Raw genomic sequence first — 16198 nt, 5'->3', positions numbered from 1 at the left:
TATGCGCAGCGAAATATTACCAATAGAACTGCAAGTATTACAACAGTTTAATCTGCACAAAATTCCTATTTATTATTTTAAAGTATCAGATATGTACGTAGGGTACGCAGTGAAATGTATGCATGTGATTTTTTTTTAATGGCGATTTACTGCCCGTGCTATGACAACTGAATTATTTACCTTTATTTTTGCACCAATCGTGAATAGTCATATTCTGTAACCGAAAAATTGCTCGTATGACGTTCGCCCCGTAATTTGCATGCATATACGATTTTATTGTTCAAATAATGTGGAACAACCTTGTAGGGACAACACTTTTATCATTCTAGAAACTAGTCGGCGGGTAAAGTGCTTCAAGATATGATGTTTTTAGGGAATTAAGTGAGTCCAAATAATTCGAGGAGAAATGTGAGCCAAACTAGTAAATGGCAAAGGGTTTTTTTTTTGCTCTGATTTATATATAAAAAAACTCTGAAATAAAATAGAGGACAACTTTCCATGGAAAAGCTGATTTCATCACAAGTTTTTCCCTTTTGAAAAATCTAACTGATAGACCATGCACGCCGGCCCAGTTGGGAGAAGTGTGTAGGAGAATACCCCATTCCTGGCTTGCACCAAAAAGGTATAAAAGCTGATATTTCTTACAAGAATTTTTTTTAATGGAAGTGATAGACCATGCATGAAAACAGCAAGTGGGGTAGTACCGGAGAAGTGTGTAGGAGAATACATTCTTGGCTTGTGCGAGAAAGGTGGCATGTTGCATTCATTCCCTCCAACACCACCACATTCCCATGACAGGCGTGAGCTTCATCCGATGATTAGCCTCACACCCGGCCAGCACCACATTCTTTATCCTGGCCCTCCCTCCCTCCTTTCGTTTTTTGCACGCTCCTTCTGCGCGTGTTGCATCCTGGTGCATGCCGCCTTCACATTTTTGCTGCTGAGTTACTACCCAATATGAAGCTCTCTCTATGCTCTCGTTTTTTCAACTCCCAAAATGGGTCTTGCAAAGACTGGGCTATTTCAAATCGAGGTCCTTTTGGCAAGGGGACAATGAAAAAAAAATAGACTAATGAAATGGAGCGTGGTTTGTCCCTCAAAGACTAGGAAGATCTAGGTACTCAAAACATCTAGGTCAAAAACAATGGTTGTACAAGCTCCTTACTGGGGATGGTGTGTGGCAAACCCTCCTGCACACTAAGAGCATCTTTGGTTGCTCGCATAAGAACCATGCAGACTCGCGTTGTTTGATTGCCTGGGCCGCGGGGAGAAAAAGGCTTGCACCATCTTCAAAGTAGCCTAGAGACTGGCTATTGAGGAACGGATGAATTGACTATTTCTAGCGAGCGATGAAAGGGCCCTGCATTTCGTACCGGCGGCTTGATGGTGCAAGCTGGTGGGTAACCTGTGCACCTTTCTGAATCTCCTTCACCTAATCCCTTCAAATCTACACAACGGTGCTTCAATTCAAGGTAAACTCTACATGATAAAGATGTGCCTCGACATTGTGATTCCATTCATGCGATCTATTCCAAGTTTCGTTCACTGTTAATTTTCAATTCCGTGTTTTCGTTTGGAGATTTTCTAGACGAATTTTTCCAAATTTGTCACACGCGGCGACTGAATCTTTTTGATCACTAGCTTTATTTCGGTGTTCCACATAACTCTCATGTTGTAAGAAAAACTAGCAAGATGCCCGTTGCATTGCACGGAACACCAAGATGCATATTTTTTTACAAAACACATGTTGTGATTGACCCATGTGGGAGTAATCATATGTGTAAAAACTAATGATATCTCGAGAAAGATGGGAGATAAGGTGAGGAGGAGTGGGGCGTGGTGGTGATTGGTGGTCGGACTGAGCGGGGGCATGGGGATGAACGACGCTGGCAGCGGCCACCATGCCAGATTGTTCCAGAGACTTCCTTTTTTAATTGCTCAACAATGAGGTTGCGGGAGATAAAGATGAACGAGGGAAGGCCTTATCTGCAAATGTGGAGAGAGATGCGAGTATCTTTTTGCAAAATTACCATAGTTTGCTTTCTATCCGTTAGATATAGATCGGACGGTCTATATTGCAAGATGGCAGGCACACCATCATCACCAACTCGATTTTTTATAGAGCTATATTTCACGTTCAAGTCAGACTTAATTTAGATGAATTCCATCAAATTCATCGCACACGGTCGGTCGTTTGAGATTCTCTTTGACCACTCGCTTCATCTCGTTGTTTAACACAACTCGCATGTTGTAATTTTTGTATTTCGACCCTCATGGACTATATTTCATGTTCAAGTTGGGACTTATTTTAAAAGAATTTCATCAAATTCATCGCACGCGCACTAGTAGAAGAAGGGCCTAATGTGCGGTTTGTAACAAAACCGGTACTAATGTGATCATTAGTGCCGGTCCCAACGGCTAGGGGGCGAAGATCATTAGTACCGGTTCGTGGCGACCCTTTAGTACCGGATCGCGCCACGAACCGGTACTAAAGTGGTTGTTGCAGGCTATGGTCAGGCTGGGGGCCCACCAGCACCTTTAGTACCGGTTCGTGCCACAAACCGGTACTAGCGGTTCCTAGTTGATAGCGATTTTTTAGTCCCACCTCGCTTCGCTAACAGAGTTTTTACCACCTTAAATATGTTACTTCTGAAACTATCATAATCACTTGGTCTTCATTGAACTCTATGTGTAGAATTTGTGGCCACAATATGAGTCTACTCAGCTTTCTAAATCGGTGAGGACTCATATTGACAATTCAGATTATACACAAAAAGATCATTGATGATCAATGTATTTTTGATGTATTGCTCTGTAGCAGTAGCGCGTTTTGGCTGAAAGGCGGTACTGATCAATGTATTTTTATGTATATTTTTACATGTTTACACAAGAGCCGGTTCGAACGACTATGCATTACTTCTTTATGTTGGATGTTACTAGGTTGGTGCTTTAGTTGTGTATATGGGGTATTTTTAATGAGTACCGAGTGGTACGAGAAATTAACATGCCTTGTGTTTCAACTTGCGTTTGGTCCGATAAGCTGGCTAATGGTCTCTGAGATCATCTGTTACACCGGCTATTCAATATTTTAATAACTTATTATAACTTCGGACTTTTTTGCGTTCAGATGCACAATTCAAATCCACGTCATCAACTTTCAACCCTTTCTGACATAATTTGCTATTTTTGATGCATTTACTGATTTGTTTTGAGAGCTAAATGATCGTGAACTTGAAAAGCACTACAAAATGAACTCTAAAAAGGTTGAAACTTGGCAAGGTATCATCATTTCACCCGCATAGCATGTGCAAAAAAGTAGAGAGGGTTACGGCAAAAACTGGATGCACTTCGTGTACAAACTGGTCAATCTCTTTCGAAGTATCAGGGTTTCGGACAAAAACTCATCTGTTACACCGGCTATTCAATATTTTAATAACTTATTATAACTCTGGACTTTTTTGTGTTCATATGCACAATTCAAATCCATGTCATCAACTTTCAACCCTTTCTGACATAATTTGCTATTATCGATGCATTTACTGATTTGTTTTGAGAGCTAAATGACCGTGAACTTGAAAAACACTATAAAATGAACTCTGAAAAGGTTGAAACTTGGCAAGGTATCATCATTTCACCCGCATAGCATGTGCAAAAAAGTAGAGAGGGTTACGGCAAAAACTGGATGCACTTCGTGTACAAACTGGATAATCTCTTTTGAAGTATCAGGGTTTCGCACGAAAAGTCATCTATTACACCGGCTATTCAATATTTTAATAACTTATTACAACTCCGGACTTTTTTTGCGTTCAGATGCACAATTCAAATCCACGTCATCAACTTTCAACCCTTTCTGACATAATTTGCTATTTTCGATGCATTTACTGATTTGTTTTGAGAGCTAAAAGACCGTGAACTTGAAAAGCACTACAAAATGAACACTGAAAAGGTTGAAACTTGGCAAGGTATCATCCTTTCACCCGCATAGCATGTGAAAAAGTAGAGAGGGTTACGGCAAAAACTGGATGCACTTTGTGTACAAACTGGACAATCTCTTTCGAAGTATTAGGGTTTCGGACGAAAACTCATCTGTTACACCGGCTATTCAATATTTTAATAACATATTACAACTCCGGACTTTTTTAGCATTCAGATGCACAATTCAAATCCACATCATCAACTTTCAACCCTTTCTGACATAATTTGCTATTTTCTATGCATTTACTTATTTGTTTTGAGAGCTAAATGACTGTGAACTTGAAAAACACTACAAAATGAACTCTGGAAAGGTTGAAACTTGGCAAAGTATCATCATTTCACCTGCATAGCATATGCAAAAAAGTAGAGAGGGTTACGACAAAACTGGATGCACTTCGTGTACAAACTGGATATTCTCTTTCGAAGTATTAGGGTTTCGGATGAAAACTCATCTGTTACACCGGCTATTCAATATTTTAATAATTTATTACAACTTCATATTTTTTTTGCGTTCAGATGCACAATTCAAATCCACGTCTTAAACTTTCAACCCTTTCTGACATAATTTGCTATTTTCGATGCATTTACTTATTTGTTTTGAGAGCTAAATGACCGTGAACTTGAAAAGCACTACAAAATGAACTCTCAAAAGGTTGAAACTTGGCAAGGTATCATCATTTTACCCGCATAGCATGTGCAAAAAAGTAGAGAGGGTTACGGCAAAAACTGGATGCACATCGTGTACAAATTAGACAATCTCTTTCGAAGTATCAGGGTTTCGGAGAACACTCATCTGTTACACCGGCTAATTAATATTTTAATAACTTATTACAACTCCGTACTTTTTTTGCGTTCAGATGCACAATTCAAATCCACGTCTTCAACTTTCAACCCTTTCTGACATAATTTGCTATTTTCGATGCATTTACTGATTTGTTTTGAGAGCTAAATGACCGTGAACTTGAAAAGCACTACAAAATGAACTCTGAAAAGGTTGAAACGTGGCAAGGTATCATCATTTCACCTGCATAGCATGTGCAAAGAAGTAGAGAGGGTTACAACAAAAACTGGATGCACTTCGTGTACAAACTGAGCAATCTCTTTCGAAGTATCAAGGTTTCAGACGAAAACTCATCTATTACACCGGATATTCAATATTTTAATAACTTATTACAACTCCGGAATTTTTTTGCGTTCAGATGCACAATTGAAATCCACGTCATCAACTTTCAACCCTTTTTGGCATAATTTGCTATCTTCGATGCATTTACTGACTTGTTTTGAGAGCTAAATGACTGTGAACTTGAAAAGCACTACAAAATGAACTGTGAAAAGGTTTAAACTTGGCAAGGTATCATCATTTCACCCGCATAGCATGTGCAAAAAAGTAGGGTTTCGGACGAAAACTCATCTGTTACACCGGCTATTCAATATTTTAATAACTTATTGCAACCTCGCACTTTTTTTGTGTTCAGATGCACAATTCAAATCCATGTCATCAACTTTCAATCCTTTCTGACATAATTTGCTATTTTCGATGCATTTACTGATTTGTTTTGAGAGCTAAATGACCGTGAACTTGAAAAGCACTACAAAATGAACTCTAGAAAGGTTGAAACATGGCAAGGTGTCATCATTTCACCCGCATAGTATGTCCAAAAAAGTAGAGAGGGTTACGGCAAAAACTAGATGCACTTTGTGTACAAACTGAGCAATCTCTTTCGAAGTATCAGGGTTTCGGATAATAACTCATGTGTTACACCGGCTATTCAATATTTTAATAACTTGTTACAACTCTGGACTTTTTTTGCGTTCAGATGCACAATTCAAATCCACGTTATCAACTTTCAACCCTTTCTGACATAATTTGCTATTTTTGATGCATTTACTGATTTGTTTTGAGAGCTGAATGACCGTGATTTTGAAAAGCACTACAAAATGAACTCTGAAAAGGTTGAAACTTGGCAAGTATCATCATTTCACCCGCATAGCATGTGCAAAAAAGTAGAGAGGGTTATGGCAAAAACTGGATGCACTTCGTGTACAAACTGGACAATCTCGTTCGAAGTATCAGAGTTTCACACGAAAACTCATCTGTTACACCGGCTATTCAATATTTTAATAACTTATTACAACTCCGGACTTTTTTGTGTTCAAATGCACAATTCAAATCCACGTCATCAACTTTCAACCCTTTCTAACATAATTTTCTATTTTCAATGCATTTACTGATTTGTTTTGAGAGCTAAATGACCATGAACTTGAAAAGCACTACAAAATGACTCTGAAAAGGTTGAAACTTGGCAAGGTATCATCATTTCACCCGCATAGCATGTGCAAAAAAGTAGAGAGGGTTACGGCAAAAATTGGATGCACTTCGTGCACAAACTGGACAATCTCTTTCGAAGTATCAGGGTTTCGGACAAAAACTCATCTGTTACACCGGCTATTCAATATTTTAATAACTTATTAAAACTCCGAACTTTTTGCGTTCAGATGTACAATTCAAATCCACGTCATCAACTTTCAACCCTTTCTGACATAATTTTCTATTTTCGATGCATTTACTGATTTGTTTTCAGAGCTAAATCACCGTGAAATTGAAAAACACTACAAAATGAACTCTGGAAAGGTTGAAACTTGGCAAAGTATCATCATTTCACCTGCATAGCATATGCAAAAAAGTAGAGAGGGTTACGACAAAACTGGATGCACTTCGTGTACAAACTGGATATTCTCTTTCGAAGTATTAGGGTTTCGGACGAAAACTCATCTGTTACACCGGCTATTCAATATTTTAATAATTTATTACAACTTCATATTTTTTTTGCGTTCAGATGCACAATTCAAATCCACGTCTTAAACTTTCAACCCTTTCTGACATAATTTGCTATTTTCGATGCATTTACTTATTTGTTTTGAGAGCTAAATGACCGTGAACTTGAAAAGCACTACAAAATGAACTCTCAAAAGGTTGAAACTTGGCAAGGTATCATCATTTTACCCGCATAGCATGTGCAAAAAAGTAGAGAGGGTTACGGCAAAAACTGGATGCACATCGTGTACAAATTAGACAATCTCTTTCGAAGTATCAGGGTTTCGGAGAACACTCATCTGTTACACCGGCTAATTAATATTTTAATAACTTATTACAACTCCGTACTTTTTTTGCGTTCAGATGCACAATTCAAATCCACGTCTTCAACTTTCAACCCTTTCTGACATAATTTGCTATTTTCGATGCATTTACTGATTTGTTTTGAGAGCTAAATGACCGTGAACTTGAAAAGCACTACAAAATGAACTCTGAAAAGGTTGAAACGTGGCAAGGTATCATCATTTCACCTGCATAGCATGTGCAAAGAAGTAGAGAGGGTTACAACAAAAACTGGATGCACTTCGTGTACAAACTGAGCAATCTCTTTCGAAGTATCAAGGTTTCAGACGAAAACTCATCTATTACACCGGATATTCAATATTTTAATAACTTATTACAACTCCGGAATTTTTTTGCGTTCAGATGCACAATTGAAATCCACGTCATCAACTTTCAACCCTTTTTGGCATAATTTGCTATCTTCGATGCATTTACTGACTTGTTTTGAGAGCTAAATGACTGTGAACTTGAAAAGCACTACAAAATGAACTGTGAAAAGGTTTAAACTTGGCAAGGTATCATCATTTCACCCGCATAGCATGTGCAAAAAAGTAGGGTTTCGGACGAAAACTCATCTGTTACACCGGCTATTCAATATTTTAATAACTTATTGCAACCTCGCACTTTTTTTGTGTTCAGATGCACAATTCAAATCCATGTCATCAACTTTCAATCCTTTCTGACATAATTTGCTATTTTCGATGCATTTACTGATTTGTTTTGAGAGCTAAATGACCGTGAACTTGAAAAGCACTACAAAATGAACTCTAGAAAGGTTGAAACATGGCAAGGTGTCATCATTTCACCCGCATAGTATGTCCAAAAAAGTAGAGAGGGTTACGGCAAAAACTAGATGCACTTTGTGTACAAACTGAGCAATCTCTTTCGAAGTATCAGGGTTTCGGATAATAACTCATGTGTTACACCGGCTATTCAATATTTTAATAACTTGTTACAACTCTGGACTTTTTTTGCGTTCAGATGCACAATTCAAATCCACGTTATCAACTTTCAACCCTTTCTGACATAATTTGCTATTTTTGATGCATTTACTGATTTGTTTTGAGAGCTGAATGACCGTGATTTTGAAAAGCACTACAAAATGAACTCTGAAAAGGTTGAAACTTGGCAAGTATCATCATTTCACCCGCATAGCATGTGCAAAAAAGTAGAGAGGGTTATGGCAAAAACTGGATGCACTTCGTGTACAAACTGGACAATCTCGTTCGAAGTATCAGAGTTTCACACGAAAACTCATCTGTTACACCGGCTATTCAATATTTTAATAACTTATTACAACTCCGGACTTTTTTGTGTTCAAATGCACAATTCAAATCCACGTCATCAACTTTCAACCCTTTCTAACATAATTTTCTATTTTCAATGCATTTACTGATTTGTTTTGAGAGCTAAATGACCATGAACTTGAAAAGCACTACAAAATGACTCTGAAAAGGTTGAAACTTGGCAAGGTATCATCATTTCACCCGCATAGCATGTGCAAAAAAGTAGAGAGGGTTACGGCAAAAATTGGATGCACTTCGTGCACAAACTGGACAATCTCTTTCGAAGTATCAGGGTTTCGGACAAAAACTCATCTGTTACACCGGCTATTCAATATTTTAATAACTTATTAAAACTCCGAACTTTTTGCGTTCAGATGTACAATTCAAATCCACGTCATCAACTTTCAACCCTTTCTGACATAATTTTCTATTTTCGATGCATTTACTGATTTGTTTTCAGAGCTAAATCACCGTGAAATTGAAAAACACTACAAAATGAACTGAAAAATCACTACAAATATGAATATAATGATAAAACACACTAATATTAGACATAAGAAACTCTAAATACAGCAAAAAAAACTACTTAGAAATAAATGGAAGAAAATATATAAACCACAAAAGAAAAAAATTGTTTCCGCGCTGCCTAGTGGGCCTGCTCGGCCTTGGGCGTGCTTATCCAGGCCCATAAGGCTCAGCAGGCTCACAGGGCAGCGCGGCAAAGTTAGGCCCAGAGGCCTGCATTAGATAGGAGCTCGAAGGAGCAGCCATGGCTGGGTTTATAAACGAGTGCGACTGCCCTTCGCTCGGCGAGGTGGGACTAAACATTGTGCACCGCGGAACGGGATCACACCCCCTTTAGTACCGGTTCCTGGCTCCAACCGGTACTAAAGGGCGGGTCTTTAGTACCGGTTGGAGCCATGAACCGGAACTGAAGGGGGTCACTTCCCGCTGCTTTGCCGGGCCAAATTTGACCTTTAGTACCGGTTCCTATCTCCAACCGGTACTAAAGGCCTCCCCCATATAAGCAACACTTATGAAAATTTCAGTTATCATCTTCATCTGTTCGTCGCGCCCGTCCCCGCGCCGCCCCCATCACCATCGTCGCTGCCCCCGTCCGTGCGCCGCCCCCGTCACCGTCGTCGCCGCCCCCGTCATCGTCGTTTCCCCCCCCCCCCCCCGCTGTAAGATCGTTCGCGCGCCCTGGCCGGCCTCCTGCCGCTCGCCGGCAGCCTCCGTGCACATGCACACACGCACACACACACACACAAATGTTTAATGTCAAAATGTTAGATTATATATGAATTAGATAATGTTAGATGAGTTAGTTTTTATACTTTTAGTTATAGATGAATTTATATTAATGTTAGATGAATTAGATATATATTAAATTTAGGTATATGAGATTTGATCATCTAATTAAAATTTTAGTATATAGACTAGCTACTTTATTTTTAGTAAGAAAATTAATAGAACTATTTTAGTTGAATTAGTTGAACTAGTTAGTTGAATTAGGAGCTACTTAGGTATATTTTTGTAAGTGCTTAGTTGAATTAATTTGTTGAACTAGCTAGTTGAATTAATAGAACTAGTTTAATTAGTTGAATTAATAGAAGTAGTTTAATTAGTTGAATTAATATAACTAATAAGTGTTTAAAGTTTCACCTATGAACATAGGAAATATCGTCTGACGACGAAAACAATTTCATTATGTGCTAAGACTGCAAAGACCAACGCGGCCCGTGCGACAAAAATTTCCTAGTTGATGATAGGCGCTTCAGCATCAAGCTGGATGAGACCTTCGAAGTGGATACAGTAAGTCACAACGACAAGTCTTTTTTTGTAATTAAGCATGACTTATATATGCTTCATTTGCTTCAACTTATTATTTTAAATTTTCACTATTCTACTGGCATATCCCCTGCCATGCAAGAATTTTTGTCTTGGATAAGATTGGTTTCAGTCTTAACAAAACTATGGAGGTAAAGAGAGTTTACTTGAAGACCGAGCATGGTTATACCTTCAACGTCAAATTATACAATCAAGACACATACACCCATTTGAATGCAAAACTTGGCAAGCACTATGCAAGGCTTATGCATTTGAGCATGATATGTTTTTCACCTTTGATATTCGTCCTGAAGATGATATTGAAGGTAGTAGAGACATTTGGGTCGATGTGCAGACGCCTCCAGTTCTACCATTATGTGAGTTTCTCAACCATATTTATGTCTTCGATATTGTTTTTTGAAAAGTAGTTGACAACTAATTTCTATTGACAGCTTATTTCCATTCAAGCAAATATGTCCAGTGCTTGGTAGACAGGACCGTCCACTGTCCCGGGGCTGAACTAAACTGCGAGGAGATAAGTCATTATGTTTCATGGCTTGAGGATCTTGATGCTGTCAAGAAAAATTATTTTCCTGAATTTGAAAATCTTAGTACTCAAAATGTGCAACCAATAGTGATCGTATTGAACTACGGTCACATCTATTTAGGAAAGATGGTAAGAATTTTACTATTTTTCCTCGGTGCATCTTTTGCATACATTATTTTTTAAGCTAAACTTCATTGCTAAGTATGTTACTATACGATGTTCTTCAACAGGGACTCCCGATGAATGTTGTGCCTCAGTGGATCGAGACTAAAGGTCGCATGAGAATAGTTAGCTTACGGCCAAGACATCCTACAATGCACTTTAGTGCATTCAGGATTTCTAATAGCGAAGAATGCTTAATAGTGAAAGACTGAAGCAAAATTGTCCACGATTGCATAGAAGTACTAGGGGGCAGCAATCAGAAGCGCAACACACGATTAGGAGACGGGTTCATCTACATGCTCCAATATGATGAATCAGGAGAGCTATACATGTTCTATGCTATTTTACCTGAGAGAGAGCAGCAGGAGTGATTAGCATGCTCTTAGTACTTGTCCTCTCATGTCTGTGTTCTTCGTCCTGAACTTAATCTCAAAGAGTGATTTGCTTTTGTGGTCTTATATATGAACGCTTATAATCATGACCATGTTGAACTCGATGATATCTTTCCTTCTGGTACAAGTGAATGTTTCTTCTTTAAGTTAGTATTGGTGGTGATTAGATAGCGGTAATGACTATGATGATTAAATAGTGGTAATGACGACTATAATGATTTTTAGCTAGCTAGTATACCGTTAACTTGTTGGTGATGATATATGATGCAATAGTTTTTATATTAATATGATGATGATAAGTTATTACATCATTTATGAAAGAAACCGCAGATTAGTTTCAACTGGATGGATCCTAGCTAGCTAAGTGATCAAGTATATGCCATATTCATATTACTTGCTCACCTAATATAAGTGATCAAGTAATATGGATATGGCATATATACTTTGATCACTTAGCTAGGATCCATGCATGCATCCAGTTGAAACTAATCTGCGGTACTTTCACCTAATGATTTAACAACTCATTATAATGTAAAAACAATCTCTAAATTAAATTGAAAACACAAACTAAAGGAAAAATAAAAAATAAAACCAAAACCCCCAAACAATTAGTACCGGTTGGTGTTACCAACTGGTACTAAAGGTCTCCCCGCACCCGGCCCTGGCTCGTGCCACGTGGTGGCACTTTAGTGGCGGTTCATGCCGAACCGATACTAAAGGGGGGGGGGCTTTAGTCCCCACCCTTTAGTGCCGGTTGCAGAACTGGCACTAAAGGCCCTTACGAACTGGTGCTATAGCCCGGTTCTGCACTAGTGGCGGTCACTCGTTTGAAATTTCCTTTGACCACTAGCCCCATCTCATTATTCCATGTAACTCTCATGTTGTAAGTTTTGAAATTCAACGCTCATGGATGAAGTTGTTACAAGTTTTGATGGTGTGGGATAAGTTCACCATGCATGGGGACAAGAGGTGGAGTAAATGTTGGTGTGGTGCACCGTCGACACCCACCCCCTCCTCTCCTGACCGTGTCGCCCCCGCGGGCGACCTCCCGCGCGTCGACCTCCTCCTCCTCCAGCCCCCCTCTCCCCTTCCTCCCCGCCGCAGTCAATGGCGCCCACGGCCGGCCTAGCCTCGGGGACGCTGGTGGAGGAGGCCCCCTGGCCTTCCCTCTTGGTGGCTCTCCGGTATGGGGCGGAGCTGCACCGGGGGGTGCTCCTAGGCGGCGACGCTCTGGCATGCGGCAGAGTTCCCCGAGGTTCATGCTGAACCGGTACTAAAGTGGGGGGGACCTTTAGTCCCCACCCTTTAGTGTCGGTTGCAGAACTGGCACTAAAGGCCCTTATGAACTAGTGCTATAGCCCGGTTCTGCACTAGTGGCGGTCACTCGTTTGAAATTTCCTTTGACCACTAGCTTCATCTCATTGTTCCATGTAACTCTCATGTTGTAAGTTTTCAAATTCAACCCTCATAGATGAAGTTGTTACAAGTTTTGATGGTGTGAGATAAGTTCACCATGCATGGGGAGAAGAGGTGGAGTAAATGTCGGTGTGGTGCACCGTCGACACCCACCCCCTCCTCTCTTGACCGTGTCGCCCCCGCGGGCGACCTCCCGCGCATCGACCTCCTCCTCCTCCAGCCCCCCTCTCCCCTTCCTTCCCGCCGCAGTCAATGGCGCCCGCGGCCGGCCTAGCCTCGGGGACGCTGGTGGAGGAGCCCCCCTGGCCTTCCCCTCTCGGTGGCTCTCCGGTATGGGGCGAAGCTGCACCGGGGGCCGCTCCTAGATGGCGATGCTCTGGCATGCGACAGAGTTCCCCGACACGGCGCGGGCGGGCAGCAACGTTGTTGGCGGCGGGGTGGCGCAGTGGTGCGACCTGGCGACGGCGCTCAGCCCAGATCTGGGCCCTATGAGCCCCATATGGACCTGGGCGGGCCGCGGCAGGGCGGTTCTACAGCGCGACTCCCGGGAGGTGGGGAAGCGGCGATGAGCGGCTGGGTGCTGGCAGCGCCGATGCCAGCCTGATACATCAAGGCTGGTAGGGCTTAGGGGGCGTGTTTCGGGCCTGGCCGAGCCAGGGGTGGCCTGGTATGACCCACTACCGTGTCCGGACAACGACCGCGATGGTGTCGAAGGCGTGGGCCTCTTGCATGACGGTGGTGGAGGTGGTTCCCTCCCGCTCGGCCTTGGTGCTGCTGCTCCCGTCGCTTGGTACTTCTCTCTGGTCTTCTTGGCCTCGTGTTGGTGCTCGTTGTGAGACGGCGTGGGTGGCGTGATACGTCTGTGTCGTATCTATAATTTTTTATTGTTCCATGCCAATATTCTACAACTTTCATATACTTTTGGCAACTTTTTATACTATTTTTTGGGACTAACATATTGATCCAGTGCCCAGTGCCAGTTCCTGTTTGTTGCATGTTTTATGTTTCACAGAAACCCCATATCAAACGGAGTCCAAACGGGATAAAAATGGACGGAGAATATTTTTGGAATATTTGGGAAATATGGGAGGAAGAATCAACGCGAGACAGTGCCCGAGGTGGCCACGAGGCAGGGGGCGTGCCTGCCCCTACTGGGCTATTCTTTTGCCACAAGAAAGCTAATTTTTGGAGAAAAATCTGGGCGAAGGTTTCAACCCAATCGGAGTTACGGATCTCCGGATATAAAAGAAACGGTGAAAGGGCAGAATCCAGAACGCAGAAACAGAGAGAGACAGAGAGACAGATCCAATCTCGGAGGGGCTCTCGCCCCTTCCACTCCATGGGAGCCAAGGACCAGAGGGGAAACACTTCTCCCATCTAGGGAGATGGTCAAGGAAGAAGAAGAAGAATAAGGGGGGCTCTCTCCCCCTTGCTTTCGGAGGCGCCGGAACGCCGCCGGGGGCCATCATCGTCACCGCGATCTACACCACCAACTTCACCGCCTTCATCACCAACTCTTCCCCCCTCTATGCAGCGGTGTAACCTCTCTTTTACCTGATGTAATCACTACTTAAACATGGTGCTCAACGCTATATATTATTTCCCAATGATGTATGGCTATTCTATGATGTTTCAGTAGATCCGTTTTGTCCTATGGGTTAATTGATGATCATGATTGGTTTGAGTTCCATGTTTTATTATTGGTGATGTCCTATGGTGCTCTCCGTGTCACGCAAGCGTGAGGGATCACTGATGTAGGGTTTGCAATATGTTCATGATTTGCTTATGGTGGGTGGCGTGAGTGATAGAAGCACAGACCCGAGTAAGTAGGTTGTTTGCGTATGGGATAAAGGGGACTTGATACTTTAATGCTATGGTTGGGTTTTACCTTAATGATCTTTAGTAGTTGCGAATGCTTGCTAGAGTTCCAATCATAAGTGCATATGATCCCAGAAGAGAAAGTATGTTAGCTTATGCCTCTCCCTCAAATAAAATTGCAATAGTGATTACCGGTCTAGTTATCGATTGCCTAGGGACAAATAACTTTCTCGTGACAAAAAGCTCTCTACTAAAACTAACTTAGTTGTGTCTTCATCTAAACAGCCCCTACTTTTTATTTACGTGTTCTTTATTATCTTGCAAACCTATCCAACAACACCTACAATGTACTTCTAGTTTGATACTTGTTCTAGGTAAAGCGAACACTAAGCGTGCGTAGAGTCGTATGAGTGGCAGATAGGACTTGAGAGAATATTTGTTCTACCTTTAGCTCCTCTTTGGGTTCGACACTCTTACTTATCGAAAGAGGCTACAATTATCCCCTACACTTGTGGGTTATCAAGACCTTTTTCTGGCGCCGTTGCCGGGGAGTCATAGCGTGGGGTGAATATTCTCGTGTGTGCTTGTTTGCTTTATCACTAAGTAATTTTTATTTGATGTTCTAAGTTGTTCTCTATCTTTAGTTATGGATATGGAACTCGAAATACCAACAAAATTAGGTGTACTTGCTACTCATGGAGATGGGGAACCTCCTAAAACCCTCGATGCTCGTTATGTGAAAGAAATTATGTACTACTTTGATAATCCTGAGAAAACCCCATTCAATTATGTTATGGGAGACACCTTGGATCAACATGAATACTTTAGGGATTATCGCTTGACACAAAAAGAGAAACTATTATGGGATCAAATTTCTATGTTGCGTTGGTATGCTCGGGATCTATGCTTGAGACGTGATTATACTTGTTGCTCTAGGATGAAGGCTCCACACCTTCCATTTTCATGCAAATTTAATGATTATAAAACCTTGGCTTCTTATGCTAATGGTATATATGATTACTATGATGTGGAACAGATAGAAGAATTCGTTGCTTTTATGGGTGCTTATGAGATTGAATCTATGTTTAAAGAGTTTGAAGATTTTGATGATTCAGTTTACAGACCTAAATTTTTTACTATACTTAGATATTGTTATGAAAATTATGAATACAATTCCGATATTGATGCATTTATTGAGAAAGTCTCCGCTGTCCAAGAAGAGACTAATATTTTGCAGGAGTCTATGGAACAAGAAATTGATGAAATTGTGAGCTCATTGGATGAAAAAGATGATGCGGAGAGCGAAGAACGAAGGGAGGAAGAGCGGATTAGCTACCCGTGCCCACCTTCTAATGAGAGTAACTCTTCAACTCATACATTGTTTAATTTCCCTTCGTGCTTACTGAAGGATGATTTCTATGATGATTGTTATGATCCCATTGATTCTCTTGAAATATCCCTTTTTGATGATGCTTGCTATGCTTGCGGCCAAGATGACAATATGAATTATGCTTATGGAGATGAACTTGCTATAGTTCCTTATGTTAAACATGAAATTGTTGCTATTGCACCCACGCATGATGGTCCTATTATCTTTTTGAATTCTCCAAACTAC

Source organism: Triticum aestivum, chromosome 4A, assembly GCF_018294505.1.
Source record: "Triticum aestivum cultivar Chinese Spring chromosome 4A, IWGSC CS RefSeq v2.1, whole genome shotgun sequence".
Classification (NCBI taxonomy): Eukaryota; Viridiplantae; Streptophyta; class Magnoliopsida; order Poales; family Poaceae; genus Triticum; species Triticum aestivum.
This window is presented reverse-complemented; position numbering follows the sequence as displayed.